A 17,608-nucleotide genomic window follows, 5' to 3' on the forward strand; every position below is an offset into this window, starting at 1 on the left:
GGCCTGATCTTTACTTTTTCAATCAAATATTCCTCTGCAATATTGGAGTGATTGTGTATTGACTGCATTATTTCTAATCAATTGCATGCCTTCTCCTGTCTTAGCTCACAAATCACCATATGAATTGTTGCTTGCCAAATTACCCGATTATAGTTTACTCAAAAGTTTTGGTTGCTTGTGTTATGTCTCGACTAATACTCATGACCGTCATAAGTTCTCTCCTAGAGCTAAACCATCTGTTTTTCTAGGGTATCCAGTGGGTTATAATGGATATAAAGTCATGGATTTAGAGTCTAATGCTATCTATATCTAGAAATGTTGTGTTTCAAGAGGATGTTTTCCCTTTTAAGACTAGTTCATTACTATCATCTGCAGTTGATATGTTTCCCAATTCCAATTTGCCTCTTCCTGTTCTATTGCATTTTGTTGAAAGCATGCCTCTCATTGATGAAGATTCGTTAATTCCTACTGTACCGTCTGCACCATCATTAGAGCATGATCATGGTACCATTCCGGCTGGTACTGTATCTACGTCTGCTACGGATCATACCTCTGTATCTAACATTAGACCAAAGTGACAGTCTAAAGCTCCTAGTTATCTGGCTGAGTATCATTGCTCTCTTGTTCCTTCCATCTCCACTTTACCACCCACAGAGATACCACCTTCTACACCTAAACAGCCACCACCACCTCCTCCTCTCATTAAATCTCTTCCTCCATCACCTAAAAAGACTACACCATATCCCCTTTCTTCTGTTTGTACCCTTGATCGATATACACCTTTGTTTCAATCTTATATTTTTTCTTATAGTGCCGAAACAGAACCAAAAACTTTATATCAAGCCATGAAATCGGAGAAGTGGACTAAAGCAGCAAATGATGAGCTCTTTGCTCTTGAACTTAATAAGACTTTTGCTGTTGAGTCTCTACCTGCAGGGAAACACGCGATTGGCTGCAAATGGGTTTTTACTATCAAGTATAACTCCGACGGTTCTGTTGAAGGTATAAAGCACGACTGGTTGCGCAGGGTTACACACAACAGGAGGAGGTTGACTATCTCGAGACATTTTCACCTGTCACAAAACTAACCAGTGTTAAGTTACTTCTTGGACTTGCTTCTGTGAAAGGTTGGAGCTTGACTCAAATGGATGTCTCCAATGCTTTTCTCCATGGTGACTTGGATGAAGAGATATACATGAGTCTTCCTCAAGGATATACACCTCCACCGGGTGTAGTTTTACCTCCAAATCCGGTATGTCGTTTACTCAAGTCCGTATATGATTTGAAACAAGCCTCACGACAGTGGTATAAACGTCTGTCTACCGTTTTCTTGGGAAATTACGTTCAGTCTCCTGCTGATAATACCCTTTACGTTAAAGTCTTTATGCGTCCATCAGGAATTTGTTCCATTGCTGTTGTGCTCGTTTATGTTGATGACATTAGGATCGCAAGTAATGATGATGCTGTTGTCCACGATTTGAAGACACTTTTGCAATCCGAATTTAAGATAAAGGATCTTGGACCAGCTTGCTTTTTCCTAAGATTAGAGATTTCGCGATCATCGGAGGGCATCTCAGTCTGTCAACGCAAATATGCTCAGAATCTGCTTGAAGATGCAGGTCTCTTAGGCTATAAACCGAGCTATATTCCGACGGATCCAAACGTCTTACCAAAGATATGGGCACACTGTTATCTTCTCCTACGTCTTACAGAGAGCTTATTGGTAGACTTCTATATCTCACTATCACCAGGCCAGATATTACATTTGCTGTTCATCAGCTGAGCCAGTTTATATCAGCTCCCACTGATTTTCATCTTCAAGCTGCACACAAGGTTCTCCGTTATCTCAAGATGAATCCATGACAAGGTTTGATGTATCCTGTCACTTCAGATCTCTACTTGAATGGATTCTCTGATGCAGATTGGGCTACTTGTAAGGAGACAAGGTGTACAGTCACAAGTTATTGTATTTACCTTGGCTCTTCACTCATTTGCTGGAAATCTAAAAAGCAGGCAGTTTCCAGTCGAAGTAGCACTGAATCAGAGTATAGAAGTATGGCACAAGCAACCTGTGAGATCATCTGGCTACAACAGCTACTCAAGTACTTACACATTCGAGAAGCTGCACCTGCCAAGCTGTTTTGTGATAATAAATCATCCTTACACATCGCCATAAATCCTGTCTTCCACGAGCGGACTAAACATATCGAAATTGATTGTCACACCGTACGGGATCAACTCAAGAAAGGTACACTTCAAGCTCTCCATGTACCAACTGAAGAACAACATGCAGATATCCTTACCAAGCCTCTTCACCCAAGACCGTTTCATCATCTGCTGCAGAAAATGTCTTTGTCAAATCTTTATCTCCCAAACCAGACACTTCGGAGATAAAGATTTGAGGGGGGCGTATTAGAGTATGACCGGTCATTAAACATTGGCTTAACTGGGTTATCTTTGGTTATATAGCTGACCTGATTAGTCTAACTATAAAGACTAATTAGTTTGTTAATTCAGGTTAAGCTTTTGTAACAAACTTTTATCTTTGGATTAATAAGAAGAATCACGTTTCTCTCTTCTTCTTCGAGCTTCGTCTCTCTTCCGTCGTGTCTCTCGTTTCTCCGGTTAATCGAAGTTTATTAGATTCTATAGCATAGCTTAGGATAAGACTTGATTCAGGGCCAATCAGATTTGCCAATGCATTATAGTAAATATCCTTTAAAAAAAGAAGATGAATCTTTGAAATCTTTGAATGGACAAAAACCAACCACACCCTTTGGCGTTTGATGATTAACGAAATGTTCGAACGGTGGATACTACATTGCCCAACAGTCGAAGCCATGGCGTGGTCAGTGTATGACAATACAAAAAGAATAGAATATGCAAAACTACTTTCTTTTTTTTTTCATCGCAAAGAATAGAATATGCAAAACTACTTTTTTATCATATAAACTTAACCAGAGAGACTTGGTTAAACTTCAAGTACTCTTTACCAAAAGCCCAAATTAAGCCCTAGTGACCCCATCGTTTTACCAAAACAATGAATAATAATCCTAATCTTGCCCTCACCTCAGTAACTACTCTTATACCAAATGACAACAATTACAATCTGCTAGAATCATACTGGTAGATGCTTTTTTCCCCTTTTTCTAAGTTAAAAAGTAACTTTCAACTTTAAAGAACAACTTGGAGGAGGGATGGGTAAGGTGTCTTATTGGTATATGAATTTCTTTTTTTTTGGTGAAGAATGGTAGATGGATTTTAGATATGAGTTTATTATTTTATGTTTTTTTTTTCTTTCTAAAGTTTGAATTCTAATGCAAAAATTAAAGCATTAAAAAACAAGAGAGAGTTACTCTAATATTACATAAAAGGTTTCTTATTACAAAAGTAGCACACAATTGTTGGTAATTATTAGACTAAATTTTGTACCCTTGAAACTAGTACTGGGAAAAAACGTAATTACGGCTAATACCATTAGTGGAAAAAAAACATTGGGAACTGGGAGAAAGTCTACCGATTCTTTGACGGTACATTTATTTGGTACATCAAGTCGGTAGTTATAGTTTGTATAGTTAGGTGACTGATTGAAGGTGTACGTCAGATATTATTGGTACACTTAGTTGTAGTGTTGGTACATTTATCGGTTAACGTATATCAAATTGATAGATATATGATTTCGTTAGATTAAGTTGGTAGAGGAATTGCCCTTGATGATAGACTTATGTTTTTAGTGGGTATATCGATAGACGTAAAATGGTGGAAAGATATTTATGGTAGGCTAATGGCCTGTTGCGACAGATTTATGCGACAGCCTTCGCCCGTTACAGATATTTTTGGTATACTTTGTCTTTTTTTGAAATAGTTTCGTAGTGTATTGGTAGACTTCTAGTCTGTGGTAGATTTTGTAGGCATTTTTGACAGTTGTAAAGTCTTACCAGAATAATATGAATTTGTTTGAGTTGGTAAAGACAGCATAGCGTTGTGATAGACTTATTGGGGGATCTATATAACTCACTTTTTATAAATTTTTAATTTAGTAATCAAATGTTGAAATGAAAATCTATAATAGTTGAGTAAAAACCCCACAAGTGAAACCAAAAAAATAGACATAAGTCGTGAAAAAATAAAGTGAGGCAGGGAAATTAGGATTTTCAGTCGTATGTTATAGGTAGAAGACAAGGATATTCTGGTAATTTCGGGTTCATTAAACCTAAAATCGAACGTGTACGTACATATAAACGTGTACATACATATGAACGCATATGTACATAACGTTCTTGAGATTAGTGTACCACTACAAAAAAACTTGTGACCATCAAAAGCGTCACAAAACCGTTACAAATCACTGTTTGAGATTAATTAGTGACTATTTTACATGGTCGTTAAAATTTGGTCGCAAATTTATAGAGTGGCAAAATAGTCGCTAATTTGCGACTGTTTAGTAAGACTAATAAAGTGTCGTCCATTAGGACTACATTAACACCGAGTATTGTAGTCATATTTAGAGACTAAATTATGACATAAAACTTAGCCACTATTTTGTGACCGAATAATTAGCCACTATTTTGTAACGTTCCAAAGTTATTTAGCAAAAAACAAAAACAAAAATTATTTATTTTGTTTTTTTTAAATGTTTTTCTTTTCTTACACCATTTTTAATTTTAATTAATAAATCACATAAATGAATTTTTCTTTATTAAATAACTAATTTGAAAAATATACATGTGTGTATATTTGTTGTATCGATGTTGTGGTTGGGCGGTGATAAGCTTGGCCGGCGACGCGTTTTTCTGGCAGCGGAGGAAAAGATAAGGGAGATCGGGAACGTGTCGGCAAAGAGGAGTACGCTCGAGGCGGAGTATAGAGATGTGATGGTGGAGGATTCGAGATCTATTGGCGAGAAGTTCGAGATCTGGAGGTTGAGGATGACGGAAGCTTCGAGATGTGCTGGTGTGAACGAGAACGGAAGCTTCAATATATGATGTGGTCAATGACGACAGAAGCTTTGAGGTCTGGTGGGTGGAGCGACAGAAGCTCCGAGATCTGGTGGTGGTGAAGGCGGAAGCTTCGTGGTGTAATGTAGCTTTGAGATATGGGGAACAAAGTGAGAGAAGGAGAATCGATTAGCATAGATGAAGGGTTAACGGTGAATGGGTTTAGTTGATTTGTGTTTCTTGTGTCTGAACTCTAAAAATGCATAAGCTTGATTCTTGAAGAAACGAGATAAGGAGGAGAAGAAGAGAAAAGAAAAAAAATAGAAGGAGGAGATCTGGTCCGTTGGATCTAATTAATCAATGGTAGATGATAAACAAAAGTGCAATCCCTGTCTTTGTGTATTAGCCAATCAGAAGTTTTATTCTTTGGAATAAATAAAATCCATATATTCTTTTATAGACATTAATTATTATTAGTTCATTTTAACTAAGAAAGAATATAAATTCAAGAATTATCACAAAATAATCTAATAATAATAATTTAATCCTTTTTAGAAATTAATGTGTATTTCAAAATAATTAGATTTAGGCTTTCAATGATTGTATTTTTTTTTTAAGATTGAAGTGTTGATATATATATGTATTATATATATTAATAAATAATTGTTGGGTTTAGAAATTTATAGTTATAGTTTAGGATTAACATGACTAGATTCAATAAATTTTGAGATTTTGTATGTAAACAGTTTTAAAAAGACTACGTGTATTTAGTTCTAACAAAGGTATTTAGTAGTAAAGTAGTCGTAAAATAGTCATAAGTAAGTAGCAAAGTAGTCACAAATGTAATAGTAGGCAAAATAAGTAGCAAAGTATTCCCAAAGTTAGTAGTAAAACAGTCACAAAATAAGTAGCCAAATTAACTAGTAACAAAATAGTCACAAAATGTAACTCTTTTGTGACATACTTTTATGAGTCAGAAACTTATATATCAAAATTTATTCTTTAAGAGATAAAAATTTTACATTAACTACTTACAATCCCTCATGTTTGAACTGTAAAGTAAATCTCTAAGTTTAAAAAGATAAAACAATGTTTTGATAAATTAGTTTTATAAGATACAATACTAACAACTTTTCATTGAAACTACATGTAACACTTGTACATGTAAAGGAAAATACAAATATTTTGTTTAAAACATTGAAAAGCAAGAGTTTTATAGAGATTTTGTGTATGTATTAGTTCAAACCAATGTTGAAACATGTAACTTAACATATTAACATTATATAATGTGAATTTGCAATTTAAAATGTTTAGGAGTTGGTAAAAAGTAGCAAAATAGTCACAATATAGTAGCAAAATCGATGTTATTTTGTGACACAATTGCGACAATTTTGTTAAATATAGATGATTCCAAAGTTAGTCACAAAAAAGTGGGGATTTTATGACGCTTTTGGAACGACAATTAAAATTGCTGAAAATATATTTATTTGATTATTGAGATTAAAATATGAGTCACTAACGAGTCTTAATTTGTGACTTTTTTGCGACTGAAACTTTTTGGTAAATTTTTAGTGTTTAATAAGTCGCAAATATGAGACTATTTACCGTCTATTTTATTCTGTTGTAAATTACCAACATTTTAGCCACTGAATCCCATCTAGTCGCATAATAGTTGCAAGGTAGTCACAATAGCGTCTCAAAGTTTAGTGACCAAAAAAAGGGTCACAAAATATGGTCACAAACTACATGTTTTCTTGTAGTGTACGTACATAACGTTCTTTTGCTTAGTGGACGTCCATAAATCTGTTTTAATGAACGATATTATTGTAATTGTAGTCATCTTCAACATATCTTCTTCTGCAATCCTAGCTAATATTGTCGTTGTTGTTCACCAGAAATGGAACAAGTAAGAGATGATACTAGAAAAAGTAAGAGATGTTGTTAGAACAACCTATGTAATTCGTCATTGTTTGTTTATTTATTATATTTATGAGAGAGGTAATGAATAATAACCACACAAAATTACATTTTAACTATAGAGGGTTATATTTAGATAACATAAATATATAATACTCAGTTTAACTAGGTACAACTAAATATATATTTAGATTTGCATTTATATTTAAAATATGAAAATGATAATTAAGGTTTATAAGAATTTCTTTACATATTGAACTATTAAATAACCTTGTTTAATCAACAATACAAGAATTTATCACTTTCTAATATATACTATCGTTTTCACATAAAACACTCTTTATAGTATAAGGAAGACTTAGTAAGTGATCACCTCAAATGAAGCAAAAGAGGTGAGTCCCAAGTTGTTATGAACATTGTGTTATGAAAACTTGTATATGCTAATTAATAGTGATAAATCTTGTGGCCAACTGCTAATTAATAATTTATATTATAGTCCAACTGGAAATACGGAAAAATGCAAAAGTTCAACTATGAATATGAGAGTACAACTGGACAACTATGTATAATTATGTGTATACCAGATAATTTTTTACTAATATCTTGTTGTCTTTGGTTCATTTTATCACATGTATGATGATTTTAAATGAATATTCTGCTGCCAAAAATCTATTGTTTATTTGTTTTCACATGAGCCATATTTAAACTTATTTTAATAGCTCTATTACAGTTGCACCAAGTACATAGTTCAAGTTATACTGAAATTTTCTCAGTTTTACCTAAATGATCTAGTTTTACATAAAACCTCACACTCACCCTAAAATTCTATTAATTACAACCAAACAAATGCCAGTCTCTCCACCTCTGTTACAACTCTATTTTTTCCTAGTAATATTATAGTAACTCTCCCAAAAAAAAAGGAAGAAGATGATCGTTACAGACTAATAATAATCTGTGGATGGATCGGGACAAAGACTGAACGATACCAAACGAGTGTAAGAAGACACAACAGTAAACTATTCTTTGATTTGTGTCATTTTCAGATATATATATAAACTGAGAAGCAAAAATCACGAAATCTATATATAGTATCATTAACAAGTCAAAAAAACGTCACAACATTATCCCAATTATTCAAATTACGCGCCTATAAATACACACTCACATACCAATCCTCTTCTTCATCATCTCTTAACAATGGCGTCCTCTCCGACCATTTCTCCGTCCTCCTTCTTTTCGTCTTCTGACTCATCATCATCTGCTGCTAAAACATCATCATCATTCCAACCTAAAACAGAGAAAACAAATTTAACTTCAGTACTAAACTACATAACTTCAGTAGTACTACGCTAAGTTAGATAGAGAGAGAGAGACAAATGAAGTAAGTTGTACTAAACTACATAACTTCAGTAGTAACTTTTTTCAAAGGTTTTTCTTTTGAATTTTGGTGCCTTCTTGTGCTCCTCTTGCTTAAATTCTGCAGTAGTTTATTTGGAGCACATGGCTACAAGGCTCATTGGTTCAGTAAAGTGAGGCCTCCAATTATTATTCTGCGAGCAAGTAAAACAGAGGCATATTAGATGGCATAAATCAAGTGTTTAACGCATACAAACAACTTTTCTAGGAGTGAACCTCGTTGTCGAGTAACTCAGGTGATATCTTTGGTGGAAATGGAGGCGAGCTGGTCTTCTTCGAAGCTTGTCTTGTCTTCAACCATATGAGTCCCAAATCGACGATAGAGAGGGACATAGATCGTCGGGAAGAGAGGATGAAGAGTTAGGGGTGTCGACGGAGCGAGCGATTCAGATCCATCATAGCTAGCTGCAGCAAGAGAAAAGTAATGGAAAAGGGGTTATTAATTGATACAAACCTAAACCCAGAAAAGGGACTATGTAAAATAAGCCTCCAAATTTTACACGCGGGCACAAAAAAATTATCCTGCTGATGATTTTTGACAACAAATCTAACACACATAACAAATTGTATGAATTCGAAATAGAGAAAAAGCAGACCGACCTTTTTTCCCCAATTACAAAAGTAAAACAGCTACTGACAAACAAACAAACAAGCCAACAAAGAGCAACCAGAGATCAGATAAATAAATAACAAAAGGGTTAAATGGCAAGACGACCACAAGAACAAACAAATGCAGAATCCAGTAATCAGATTTGTTGGGAGAGTTTTGGCCAAATCATGTAACGTAATTTACGAGTATGACCTTTTTCATTGATCAGAGTCTAAAGGCTTTGGAGATCCATTCTGATGCTGCGGCTTGAGTTTCCGAATCAATATTTGGAAGTAGAGACAATGGAGTCACAAAAACCTGCCATTACCAAAAGGGAAGTAGGTTATAATACATATATATATATATATATATATATATATATATATATATATTTTCCTTAGAAATTTTTACAAGACTTAAGAATTTAACCAGAAAAAATGTGTTTCATGTTGAGTGCAAGTGTTGATTTAGAGAAGAACAAGATGCAGAATTTAAGAATTTAACCACAATCCATATACTCTTTTGTCAATGTTATAGATGTTGTGAAAACTTCAGAAAACTGTATTTAATAACCATTTCAATCAAATCCTTATACCTGCAACTTCAAAGGCAATGGCACCTTTGATATTAACAGAGCTTACAGCGATTGTTTCCCCTGGAGTCATAGAATGAGCAGAAGCTGATTTGTCCCTGCAGATTCCACAATTCACAACAAGTTCAGAACTTTTAACTAACCAAAACACGGAGGTGAACAAATCAAACCCAAATTAACAATTGGATTCGTTCGTAACGCACGTTTGAGGAGCACAAATGGAGTTGTCGTAGTGAGAGAGAGAGAGAGAGAGAGAAGAAAGGGAGAAACTTTAAAAAAATGGAAGAGAGAGAGAGAGAGAGAGAGGTTGAAGAAGAGAGTCTGAAAACACCGACGGTTTCGGTTCTTGAGATTGCTCTGTTCATCAAGCTCATCGCCATTGTATCTCGCTCTATTGTTGTTTCACACCCACTGTTGAATATCAGCGACTGAGGAGGTTGAAGAGAAGGAGAGAACAACCCACAAGTTTTGGTTTATTCACAAACAAACCCAAGTCTTCGCCTAGGAGACTTTTTTTTTTCTTTTTTTTGCTAAATTTTTTTCTTGTTTCGGCTAGGAGAGGAGAGATGCCTTTGCCCACTTCCACACCTATCTTTCTCTAAGTTCCTGCAACAATCAACCAGAAAAGAACGAAACTCACGCAAAATAAAAACTAGATCTATAATTTTGTTCTCGAGAGAGAAAATGAACAGTGATCCACCTATGATATTTTCTTTCTTTTGTCATGATTTTAGTCGAAGAAGATGAATCAAATTAGAAGGAATCAATCTCATGTTTTTTGTTAACCCAAATTTAAGAGAATACCAAAAAAAATCAGAAATCCATCTTTCAAGATTTTTGTGTTCCCTTTCACTTAAAAATCAAAGACAATTTTAAATATAAATAGCATTATCTGTAGTAAAACAAACAACTCTGGTTTATAATTAATAATCAAACTTTTCAATATTGTTTGAGTAACTGGGAAATCATAACGTGTTGTTATAGTAATAAACCCACTTTTATGTAATATTTTAAGTAATTTTGAATCTTAAAAATGTTTGTTTGTTTCTTTTTTTTGTTTGTAAATGAGTTTTGGATTCATAATATTCTAACTAGAGTTACTCATTCCATTGTCATCAAGTAGCGTTGTTCACGAATAAAAGTAGCTAACGTTACTGCGATTTTAATATTACTAGGTGTTTCCCCACACAACACGTGGGTTGTGGTGTAGTTGGCACTTTCTTGTTTTTTTTGTCTTTTTCGTTTTCTCTTTTGTATTATTTCGTTTTAATTAGGCATATACAGGCTTTACCGTCACTTTTATTTATACACTATATGTTTATACCATTTCGTTCATATGTGTATAATTGTGGCATTTATTTTTTATTTTTTATGAAGATGTTGTTTCTTGCTTTTGAAGATCCAATCTTATCATTGACTGATATTGTTTCCAATACATTTATTGTATTAGAGATTTTCTAATTAACTGCTTATGTAAACCCTTCATACGTTGATGTTGCAATAATAAGTTATTTTTTTAAAATATCTTCCGTGTAAGTGATTATGTTTGTATGCCCATGTTTTGGTTCTAATATCAATAAGATCGTTTCTGTTTTTCTTTAGTTGGCTTTGAAACCAATATTGAGTTAAGCAAATAATGGGTGAAATTATGGTGTTAATAAGTACTAGGTGTTTCCCCACACAACACGTGGGTTGTGGTGTAGTTGGCACTTTCTTGTTTTTTTTGTCTTTTTCGTTTTCTCTTTTGTATTATTTCGTTTTAATTAGGCATATACAGGCTTTACCGTCACTTTTATTTATACACTATATGTTTATACCATTTCGTTCATATGTGTATAATTGTGGCATTTATTTTTTATTTTTTATGAAGATGTTGTTTCTTGCTTTTGAAGATCCAATCTTATCATTGACTGATATTGTTTCCAATACATTTATTGTATTAGAGATTTTCTAATTAACTGCTTATGTAAACCCTTCATACGTTGATGTTGCAATAATAAGTTATTTTTTTAAAATATCTTCCGTGTAAGTGATTATGTTTGTATGCCCATGTTTTGGTTCTAATATCAATAAGATCGTTTCTGTTTTTCTTTAGTTGGCTTTGAAACCAATATTGAGTTAAGCAAATAATGGGTGAAATTATGGTGTTAATAAGTAATATAAATTATTATGTATATATATTGTATATATGTGACTATAAATTTAGCTAACTAAAAAATTATGTAATATTTAAATACAATCTTGAACATATATATATTTTTTTATTTGTGGGAGGAATGTATGAAATTATTAGATAGAAGTTATTTTTGAGTTAAATGACCTTTAATGTCTTTAAAGTGAGTTAAATATTAATAATTTTTTATATGTGTCTTGACTTTTTTAAAAAGGAATACCAAGTGTTTCCTTCCAAATTTGAAGTGATATTGTATTTTAGTTTTCTTATATGATTTTATGAACTTCAATGTAAAAGTTTTTCAAAGTAATAAGTACACTCACTGATTGAATTATAAAATTTAGAGAAATGTTTATTTCGTTTAATTATCTGCTCTTTTAAATAAATTAAATAAGTATGTTGTTATTCCTACAAATAGGACAACATATATTATAGTTTAACCATGGAGTTAAGCAATGGAAATGGAACTTGTGATTGCAAGACAAAATGCTTATATATTACACATTGATCGTTTAAAAATGAATAGGAACATTTAATTCTCAAATAAAGTTGATTGTTTTGTTAAAACCAACATATGTGAATTTAAATTTAACTATGCAAATTTAAAAAAATAAATATGAATAGATTAGAAAGGCAAGAAATATAAAAGAAATATTTTTTTATAGAAATAAAATAAAAATTGAAAACAATGTTAAACATATATAATACTTTTTACATTATAATATAGAATCAAACTCTTACAAGTTACAACACATATGAGATATAACAACATTTGATATTGGTAGGAGAGGAGGAGAGAATGTTTATTATAAGATGGTAATCCAAATTAGATAATGGAGATGAATCTTTAAAAAATAGAACAATGTAATATCTATATATATATATATTACTTTCTAAATTAAAATATAGAATCAAACTCTTACAACACATATGAGATATAACAACATTTGATATTGGTGGGAGAGGAAGAGATAATGATTACTTATAAGATAATAACCCAAATTAGATAAAGGAGATAAATCTTTTAAAATAAGAACAATGTAAAATATATATCATGTAGTCTCTAAAATTAAAATTTAGCATTAACAATTTACAATGATATTTTATTTTTTTTACAACCCATACAACAAAAATAAGAAATCAAAAATAACAAAAAAAAACGAAAAATGATTTGAGATATTGTAGAAGAGAATGAGAGAATGTGAAAATTAGATAGTAAAAGAATGTCAATATGAGAGAATGATAGATTGAGAGAATGCTTATTTATATGATAAGAAATGATGGAAGTTACATTTAGAACTATGGACTTATAATAGTAATTTATTGTGTTTGAATAAAATTGAGTGGTAGAATATGATTAATGCATAATTTATTTTATTTTCAGTTATAATTTTATTTTAATGTGTGAGTTAAATGTATTGTGTTTATTGGATCTTAAATATTGTTTAAAGTAATTAGAAAGCAAATAAAAAAATAAAAAAAATTAGAAAACCTTACTTTTATATATATGATATATTGCTTTAAACTTTGAAATGAGAAATATATTATAAACAATAATTTTACATGAGAAATATATTAATTTAGCCAACCAAAATAAATAAAAAATATTAAAATTTAACCAAAAATAATTTCTCTTCAAAGATAATAAGTTAGTAGGAGGAATGAATTAATGTAGAATTATTGGATAGGAGTTACATTTGAGTTAAATGGAGTTACATGTCTTTAATTATAAATAAATATTTTAATTTTTTATAACCTAAAATAAAAGGAATACCAAGTGGCTGTATCAAAATTCACATAATTTGGTTGTTTGTTGATATAAACTCAACACTTACACATAATATTTCAAAATAAAAAATATTACTTTTAAGTGACAAACTAAATTAGTTTTCTTATAAAATTATATGAATTCTTCAATCTCAATAATTTTTAAAATCCCAAGGATAACTTATATTTTTTTGATTTTCACTCATCAATTTAATTTATAGTGCTAGATTTCATTCTAATGGTTTCATCTTTAGAGAATTTAGTGAAATGATATTTTTAAAATTATATTTTATTTTTATATTTAAGTTCCAGTTGAATATGTTTTGTTTTTTGGATCATATTTTATTTTGATTAAAGACACAAAAAACCAATTGTTTAATTATGTTCTTTTTGTTTTCAAAAACCTCAAATAATAAAAAGATATATATATATATATATATATATATATATATATATATATATATATATATATATTATATTGATCTCTGCAGATTTAACAATTGGATCACAAAACAAAATAGTCTTTATAAATAGATAAATGGATAATTATATTGATCTTTAAATATTATATTAATCTTTATAAATTATTAAAAATGATACATGAATATGTGAGATAACCAGAGACATAATAGATAATTACATATGGATCATTTCAACTTTATGATCTTATTGTGTGGTGAATATTGTAAGGAAGTATGAAAATAATGACTTATAAGATGTTAATATAAAATAGAAAATAGAGATAAACATTTTAAAATAGGGAAAATGACACTCACACCTACTTTCTCCTAAAGTATTGACACTTACACCCACTTTCTACTATCCCTATACTTTTCTTATGTCAAATTACAACTTACACCCTCTAACTAAACTAACCTTCTCTTTCTACTTTTTTTTTTCCTTCTCATCTCTCTCTCTAACTTTACTCTTTCTTTTCTAATATTTTTTTTTCTTTAACATTTATTTTTCATTTTCATTACTAAATTTTAAGTTTAGTAACTTTAGTTGGTGATAAACATACTAAATTTTAAGTTTAGTAACTTTAGTTGTTGACAAACAAAAAAAGTTAACCTTATACCCTAAATCTTAAATCCTAACACCACATAGACACTAAATCCATATAAGCCCAAAAACGTAAACCTTATACCCTAAATCTTAAATCCTAAACCCTAAACCATACACCTTGAACCCTAAATCCTATGAATTAAAAATATAGACACATCATCCACATACCTAAACCTAAACTTTTAACCGTAACCCCTAAATCCTACACCTTGAACCTTAGACAATACAACTTGAAATCAAAACATAGACATTGAATCTATATACCATCTAAAGTCTAAACCCTAAACTATGGTGATGTTTGAACATGCAACAAACTTGTCAATAAATTTCATATGGATTGCTTGTCCACGTGGTCAGAGTTTGGTGGATAGGCTTAGAGATTAATAATGACCATGTGTGTTGTGTAGTATGCTTCTAGTGACACTTCTAAGTTCTAATATCTCTACTTCTAGCTTAAAAATAGTACAAAAACATTTTGCTAAAAGACATCTAAGTGGCTAAACTATAGTGATGTTTGAACATGCAACAAACTTGTCAATAATTTTCATCTGGATTGCTTGTCCACGTGGTCAGAATTTGGTGGATAGGCTTTGAGATTAATAATGACCATGTTTATTGTGTAGTATGCTTCTAGTGACACTTCTAAGTTCTAATATACCTACTTCTAGCTGAAAAATAGTACAAAAACATTTAGCTAAAAGAAATCTATGTGGCTAATTTATCTTAGACAAATTTCTGCTCATGTAAAGAATGAGCAAGATATTATAAGATAAGTATCCATAACTACTAATCCACATGATTGATATTCAATGTTCTAAATAAATCAATGTTGTTAATTTTTATTTTGTTTATTAACCACTTATGAGTGTATATGTTTCTGGACCAACACAAAATATGAAGCAAGGAGCTCATGGTGTCTATGGATTTAATTGTGTGGATGTTGTATGATGATTCTTTGGTCTGTCTACATTGGTATCCACAAAAAAATATCCACATGATCACATCCATAGCCACCATTCAACTGCTATTCTTCAGCTTAATGTCTAGATATGCTTTGTAAATCCATGGAGACCTATCCATAGTTTTTCTATCCACTAAACTTTGTTTATTTTTTTTTAAAGTGAATAGTTTTGGTTTTAGGTTCAAGGGTTTATGTTCTAGGATTTAAAATTTAGAATTAAAGGGTTTTGTACTTATTTGGTCTATGTTGTGTTATGGATAATATGCTATGGATAAAGATCTAACCAAATTTATGTATGTATATTTTGTATGAATAAACACAAGTAACTATCTATTAACAATACTGCAATTGATTATCCACTTATAATTGAACAAATGTTCAACGACGGATGGATACTGTATAATCTAAAAATTCATAAAAATAATAGCAATATGTATCTTAAAATGTAGAAAATATATAATCATAATATATTTTATATAAATAAATAGAAAATTTGTTTTATGATAACAAATAAATATATTTTACTTTGTTAAAGTGTTAACAACAAAAAAGAAGAGAAAAAGAAAGAAAAGAAGGAGAGAAAGAGGAGAGGGGCAAAATCGTCCAATATGTGTGGACACATAAGCAAAAAACTTGGGAAAGTATACCATGAGTGGAAAGTGGGTTTTTGTGACACAACTCACACCCAAAGTGGGTTTTCATGACATTTTCCCTTTAAAATATTAAAATAAATATATAAGATATACATATCATACAAAATCTAAAACTAAGCTTTTACAATGATATTTGATTTGAGTTTTTATAACCCATACAACAACAATAACAAAAAAATACAAAACAAAACAAAACAAAACAAAAAAGAGATTTGAGAGTAGTGGAAGAAGATGAGAGAATGAAAGAGTGATAGACTAAAAGAATAAGATAATGAATATTTATAGGAAGAGAAATGATGAAAAATTACATTTAGAAAAATGAGAGTTACAATTCTAATTTATTATTTTGTTTTAATACAATTGATTAATACAACTTAGTGGAGAAATAAAGTTAATGCATAATTTATAGGGAGAAGCTATAAAGATTTCAGTTTTATATTATGTGGGTTAAATGTAAAAATTAATTGTTTTAAATTTGTGTTCTAATATAAATTTTTTTTTGTTAAAATTATATTGCCAAGTGGACCAATAAGGAGAGACTGAAATTTAGAAAAATGAGAGTTACAATTCTAATTTATTATTTTGTTAATACAATTGATTAATACAACTTAGTGGAGAAATAAAGTTAATGCATAATTTATAGGGAGAAGCAATAAAGATTTCAGTTTTATATTATGTGGGTTAAATGTGAAAATTAATTGTTTTAAATTTGTGTTCTAATATAATTTTTTTTTGTTAAAATTATATTGCCAAGTGGACCAATAAGGAGAGACTGAAACTCTACTTTTATATATATGATTTGGGGTCGACTCTGCTGCACTACACCTGCTTCTTTGATATACATCCTATACTTTTTGCCTCTTTTCTAAACATCACAAACAAATTTTTTCTCTATCAAACATCACAAATTATACATTATCTTTTAATTGCAACACAACAAATATAAATTGTGATTAAACTTACTAAACCATTAATCACGTTTTGAAAACCACGATTAAGGTTAATGAACCAAAGAAATGATACCATGCCATCGTCTTCTTCTATCAAAATCCCCAAAAAAAATTAGGGTTTCTATTGTATCAATAAACAAATTTAACTCAATATAATTATTTTACACCATCCACTTACACTTGCCAACAATGCCACACTTGATAGAAGCAACTATCAAAGAAGCAATATAGTTGGTGTAGTCTAGCATAGTCGACCCTATTATTTGGCGCTTGAACAGGTTTTTTGGCTTCACGATCAAATAAATGCTTTGCTGAAGCTTAATTTAATCGTAGGGTTTATATTTTTCTCATGGTTGTTGTTATGTGTTTCAAACACTATTTGGTTTCTATCAGACGAGAAAAACAAACAAAAAAAAGTTTTGGATTTTGGCTTTTAAAATTTTTGTATTTTTGTTTATGGGTTTTAGATTTTGCAGAAAAATTAATAATTTTTAAATAGAATGGGAAAATGTCGGGTTTTTCTTTCCAATAAGTTTTAAATTTCTTGCAGCAATATTTTATTTTTAATTAGTTTTTTCATTTTTTTTC

The 17,608-nt window shown here is 30.7% G+C and overlaps 1 long non-coding RNA gene across 3 annotated transcripts; it reads right to left on the reverse strand.

Annotated features, from left to right (window-relative positions):
- Positions 1-7,924: 7,924 nt before the first annotated feature.
- LOC104732101 (uncharacterized) lies at positions 7,925-10,500 on the reverse strand. 3 transcript variants are annotated; one of them, XR_015575234.1, is made up of 7 exons: positions 10,152-10,500; positions 9,787-10,057; positions 9,455-9,549; positions 9,073-9,177; positions 8,487-8,675; positions 8,260-8,404; positions 7,925-8,142 (listed from the first exon to the last, which is right to left on the reverse strand). It is a non-coding gene; the product is annotated as an uncharacterized LOC104732101 (long non-coding RNA). The 3 variants fall into 3 exon arrangements; XR_002034477.2 differs by having other exon boundaries at positions 9,655-10,057; XR_015575233.1 differs by having other exon boundaries at positions 8,252-8,404; positions 9,655-10,057.
- Positions 10,501-17,608: the final 7,108 nt, after the last annotated feature.

Source organism: Camelina sativa, chromosome 12, assembly GCF_030686135.1.
Source record: "Camelina sativa cultivar CO46 ecotype springtype chromosome 12, ASM3068613v1".
Classification (NCBI taxonomy): Eukaryota; Viridiplantae; Streptophyta; class Magnoliopsida; order Brassicales; family Brassicaceae; genus Camelina; species Camelina sativa.